The sequence below is a fragment of the Carcharhinus amblyrhynchos genome, chromosome 21, assembly GCF_965287045.1.
Source record: "Carcharhinus amblyrhynchos chromosome 21, sCarAmb.v2.hapA, whole genome shotgun sequence".
NCBI classification, from domain to species: domain Eukaryota; kingdom Metazoa; phylum Chordata; class Chondrichthyes; order Carcharhiniformes; family Carcharhinidae; genus Carcharhinus; species Carcharhinus amblyrhynchos.
In genome coordinates this window covers 22,086,023-22,092,022 of record NC_137344.1, presented here as the reverse complement: position 1 = coordinate 22,092,022, position 6,000 = coordinate 22,086,023, and positions in this window count along the sequence as shown.

The window sequence follows — 6,000 nt, the reverse complement described above, 5'->3', positions numbered from 1 at the left end:
AACACCTTTAGGGAGGGAATTAAAGGGTTTTGACCCAACAACTGCGAAAGAATAGTAGTATATTTCCAAGACAAGGTGGTGAAAGGCTTGGAGGGGAACTTGTAGGTGGTGGTGTTCCCATGTATGTCCTTCCAGATGGAAGTGGCCATGGTTTTGGAATAGCCATTCTGAACAGCCGCATGATTTAAAAATTCTCATTTCACATTTAGACCTGGTTATTGGTTAAATGTGTTTATAAAAGGATGATGGTCTGCCAATCTCTCATTTGAAAATAAAGGGTGAAATCTTAGCAAAAATGGCAGAGTGTTGTTTCCAGTGCAGAAAATAGTATTTCCCACCGACGACGCTGGTATGTTTTTTGGGGCAAATCTTATGCCTCATTTTATGCCCACATTCCCTCTGATTTGCCCATTCCCGCAGTGATTTCATGGCTGCAAGCACTGGGTAGCTCCATATAAATAGCTCCCCAGCACTTGTTCCACAGTGATTGCAGCCAAGGAGGCAGCACCATGCTGTTCGGAGGGAGCTCTCATCAGACTGCTGGATGGAGAGGAGCAGAGGTGGGACACACTCTACCCCCACTCCAGGAGATGGCCATCCAGGGGGTCACCATGCCCGCCTGGGACGCAGTGGCAGCCCTGGTTAGTGCCAGCCCTTTCCAGGAGAAGGTGGGGCAGCAGTGTCGGAAGAAGGTGAATGATCGTCTTGGCTCAGCCAGAGTAAGTGAATCACCCCCCAGTCTCTCACTGGACCTCCTCGCACACTCCTCGCATCCCGAACTACTTCTCTCACTCAACCATCTTGGCCTTTGCCAACACCAGGCTCCTCCCTCCCTCCCACAATGACCATGTTCCCCCTGTAGCTGCTTTGCTCCTCATATTCCAGCTCTCATCCAAACCACATGCCTGTCACACCTCATCACCATCATGTCAATGCTCTGCCCTATACTGCCCGTATCTGTGTCATTGCAGGACAAACTCAGCCACAACAAACACCAGAGGGCACAGCCAGCTGGAGTCATGCCCAAGCTGAGAATTCTCAGGAAGAGCAAGCCCTCGGTCTGGCCAGGGAGGGAGCAGAGTGAGCCTGCACTGCTGGTGAAGTGAGGGCAGCAGAGAAATGTGAGCATTCTCAACACATGTACTGTCATTCCTCATGTCTTAAGTGAGTAATCAATATTCCCTCCACATCTTCTGTAATGTGCTAATGCCATCTCCCATCTTTTGAAGGCCAACCAACAGGCCAGACCATCATCTGGAACTACTGGACTCCAGCAGCTCAGAAAGGGATTTCCCCAATCCCATCATTGAAGAAGCCTCACAGCTGCCACCCATGCCCAGCGCCAGCGCAGCTACTTAGTGGGCTCACTGAGTAGACAGGGCTCTGGGTCACTCAATGGCATGAACTTCACAGCTGAAGATCTACAGCAGGCAGGGGCAGGGACATCACAGGGAACTGGCACTTGAAGGGATGCTGGAGCCCAGGGCTCTGCTGAATGCTTTGCTGATGTTGTCCCACAGCTGCTGGATCTGCAAAGGCAGAGTTGTGAGTATCAGGAAGGGATGACAGCAACCCTCCTCGGAGTGCAAAGCCGATTGGAGGAGTCCCATTGCCTTCTATCCAAGGAGATAGTGCCATCACAGCAGCGCACTGAGACCATCACTGCAGGGTTGGCATCCGCAGCGGAGACCTTGGTGCAGGATGTGCACTCTATGGCAGGAAATATCTGTTCTGTGGTGCAGGACTAGGACTACACCATGAAGGTCTGATGGTACTCCATGAGTGTCAGTGCCAAAGGACTCACATCTCACTCCAGCTGCCCTTCCATCCCATTGAGGAGCATGGGAACCCAAAGAGGAAATAACCAGCAGGAGAACAGCCCGGGGCCCTCCAGCCAGGGGACCCTGGGTATCTCCAGCCCATCTGACACCCCCCATCCCTGAGGACGACATACCTCCAGTCCCTGACACCGAGAAGGGAGATAGTCAAACATCCATGCTGCCTGAAAGCAGGCCAGAGCCCTCTGGGTCCCAGCCCCTCAAGGGATGCCCGCCGAGGTCATCCCAGGCAAAAGGATGTGGAAGTCGGTAGGTTGCCTTAACCTCAGTTGTGGATCCCGGGGTTAAACTAAGACATAGCACGAGGGTGAGGAAGATTAAGAAACTACAGGCATTTAGTGGGAACAGGTGAATATAGGCACCAGTCGTGTTGATAGGTCACCATTCTGTTTTGTTTTGAATGTCACTTCATTTGTCCACAGAGCCTCCACCTTATCTGTTCATCCAACAAGCTCGAGGGACCCACAGCACTCACCCTGCACCTCACCTCTATGGAGTGTGAGAATGACAGTGTTACATCTCTCCCTCACTAAGGAAGGGCACTCCCACAGCTGGCATGTGGACAGGAACCTGGGAAGGAGAACATGGTGAAGCCTTTACAGCCCCTGTAAAGCAAGGGATGACAGACAAGAAGGGTAAAGAAGGCCTGCAAGTGACCCCTCTTGTCTTCTCTCACCCAAAAGTGACAATAGAGGGATCCCCACTCCCGGCCCCAAGTTGATCTTATCTGTGCCCCCTCAATCCTCTCCGATGCCCCCTGAGCAGTGCACACCACAGAGGCTACTTGAGCGCCCAGCTCTGAAATCTTCCTAGGAGGTGAAGGCACCAGGTTCACGGTTACATTGAGCTGTTGTGTACAGAGTGGCGTGACATCACAGCAGCACCCACTGAATATCCGGTAGTGAGAGAAACAGCAAAGCAACAAAATATAGATCGGGAGTTGCAGAGAATTGGGTCTGTCATTAAAAACCAAACATAATTTCTTTTTGCTGTGAAAGTAGGGGAAGTCCCAGAGAGAGTGCTTGCTAATGACATGTTAATTTATGAAAATGAACTTCCTGCAGTCTGGTGGCATATTTCACACCACTCCACTGGCAGGGGCCTGGTAAAATCACGACTCAGAAACTCGCCAGCATGAATCGCACTCTCTGGATTTTAAGCATGCATTGCCATTCCAGCAGACAGAGAGTATGGGCTCAAAATCACTCCCAAAGACTTCCATCTGTAGATTGGCTGTCTTTCAGAGCCAAGGCTGTCCCAACTAGGGCATTCTAGCCAATAAAGTGCTTTTGAAATGAGCTCACTGTTGCAATGAGCAGCTAATGTGTATACAGCAAGCCATTAACACAAATGTAATAATGACCTGATAATATGGTTTTGTGATATTAATTGAGGGATAAATATAGACCAGGATGCAATGGATAGCTTCCCCAGTCTTCTTTAAAACAGTGCCATTTGATTTTTCGTATCCACCTGAGAGGGCAGTTAGAACCTGATTTCATGTCTCATGCAAAAAACAACACTGCCAGCAATGTGGCATTCCCTAGATACTGCGTTTGAATTTTAGACTTGATCTTTGCATTCAAATCCTTGGATGGAATTTTCCCGTCTCACCCACCACTGGAATCACAGCGGGTGGGCTGGGTGCAAAGATCTGTAGATTCCAGTGGGATTTTTTTCTTAGGGGGCAGTCTCTGGACGAGCGTAGCTGGGAAATCCTTGAGTGGGTTCTTCTCACTTTGAAGAAAAGGTGTCACCAACTGAGTCATAGTTAACACACAAAAGGGAAAAAAAGAAAACTGAACATACATCCACGCTTTAGTGAGCAAATTTGAAATTTTCCATGAAATATGGAGCATTTCATGGTAATTGTGACTTATGAGAATCAGATAATTATCAGGATCCACAAAGACAGCTGATGAACCATTACCAGACATTAATCCTGTACCAAATTTTCTTATTATTTATTCATCAGACACAGGTATCGCTGGCTGGCCAGCATTTATTGCCATTTATTCCTAGCTGCCCTTGGAGGGCAGTTGAGAGTCAACCACATTGCTGTGGCTCTGGAATCCAGACCAGGTAAGAACGATAGATTTCCTTCCCTAAAGGACATTAGTGAACCAGATGGGTTTTTCAACAATGGTCATCAGTAGACCATCATTAATTCCAGATAATTTTTAATATTCCTTAATTCCAGATAATAAGTTTCATCTACGTCACCACCTCTCTCCCACTCATTTGTGCGCAGTGTTATCCATCAGTTGAGGGTAGAAAATAGAACAAGGATATCAATTTATTTTGCAACAAATTATGCTAGAAAGTATTAACCCCCCCTCCCCCAACCTCCGCAAAAAATTGTTGGCAATATAAACATAATTCATTTGCATGAAATCCTTTGGTTCACTATTTTAGCCAAGGCATTGAAATAAGTAGATTAATTCCCATACATTAAAATTATTTTACATTTTATAAAAACACAGAAATGATTTAGAACCTAAATGTCAAAGTATGCCGTGAATATAACACATCAAGATTTTAAAATGCATCTCAAATATATGTCCTCTATGGGAGTTCACGTCACAGACAGAAATTTCTAAAACAACCTGCATTACATTGCATCTTTGATGAAATAAAAAATTCAAAAACGTCCCATGACATTCCAGACAGACACAGATGTCAGTCGAGCAGTTAGATGAGTTTGGAGGAATGATCAAAGGCATGGTAAAAAAAAAATAAAGTTTAGATGAGACTTTACAGGTCGTGAGAGAAACAGCAAAGCAACAACATTTAGGTCAGGAGTTGCAGAGAATTAGGTCTGCCATTTAAAGTCAATCATAATTTCCTTATGCTATCAAATTCAATAAATATAGCTGGAAAGTATGATGTTCAAATTGGAATCAGCCGAGGGGCCGGATCTGCATGACAGCAATGTTAATTTCTGATAGTGTTGAAGCTGAAATTACTGCATGGCTCAGTGATTGGTCTCTCTCTCTCTCGCTCGCAGGCTGGACCGAGGTCATTCTTTGTTGAATTCCCATAGCTGACTTAAAGGCAATAATTGTGGGGAAGTGTTAACACAAGACCATGGAGCCAGGGCAGTTTCTGATCTCATTAGAGCTTCTTGATTGAATAACAGACTTGTAACTGGGAAAAAAAATTACATTGCAATTTTGCAGTCTAATAGTTAAGATGAATGTGTAATTAATGTACTCGTATGCTGTCTTGTTTCAATTCTAAACCCCATTATTATTTGTTAATCTGCAGCTTGTCTGTAAATATGGTTTGTCTATTTGTACAATCTGCCCACGTACATGTCATAAACTTTCGCAGGTTGTCAAAGCTAATATGCAGTATTATTTGTCAAATAACAGAAGATCATAGATGTATGTAATCCTTCACTGGCTATGGGGTTACATGTGCATGACTGGCACATGATTGGGAATGAAAGATACATTTATTATGATCACAACACCTCACATCATTGCACATATATCTCAGAGAATGCTGCAAACAGTTTGGAATGTAATATAATTTAGAGGTCAATTTTCTACATGCTGAAAACTGTACAGTAGATTCCATTGGTAAAATATGGGACTTCAGGCAGATGCTTATTTTGGATTTCAGCTTTTATCAATGGCAAGATTGGGAGCACCTTTCTCATCTTAGGGGGAAATTTTAGATTGGGCTGCTGGACCTCTCTTTCTCCATCTATTTCTGGGGTTTCAGGCAAATAGCAAAACTGCAAAAGTATGTTTGTCCTATAGAAAGCAGCATCTTTCCCCTTCATGTTAATTGTACCAATTAAAGTTAAATGTACACAGGCCATGTGTGGAGTGAGGGTCGGGGGAGAGGTCGTTCTTTGGATATGACTTGAGCAAATATAAGGAAACATTTACTGATTGGTTGTAGAGTTACAGTTACAGTTGTAGAGTTACAGTTGGTTCATAACGTCTCATTTCCCAAATAAATTTAAAACTCAGTTAAGATTGACTCCTGGTCTTCCCCTTCACCGAATGACTGTAGGAAGTTTAACACTCCATAGTAATTAGGAGCTGGAGGGGGTGCTGATTTTGGTTTTAAATCTTCAAAACAAGAGCTACACACAAAGATGGAAAGTGATTTTCATTATCTCGGATATTGTGCAAGATTTTATACACTG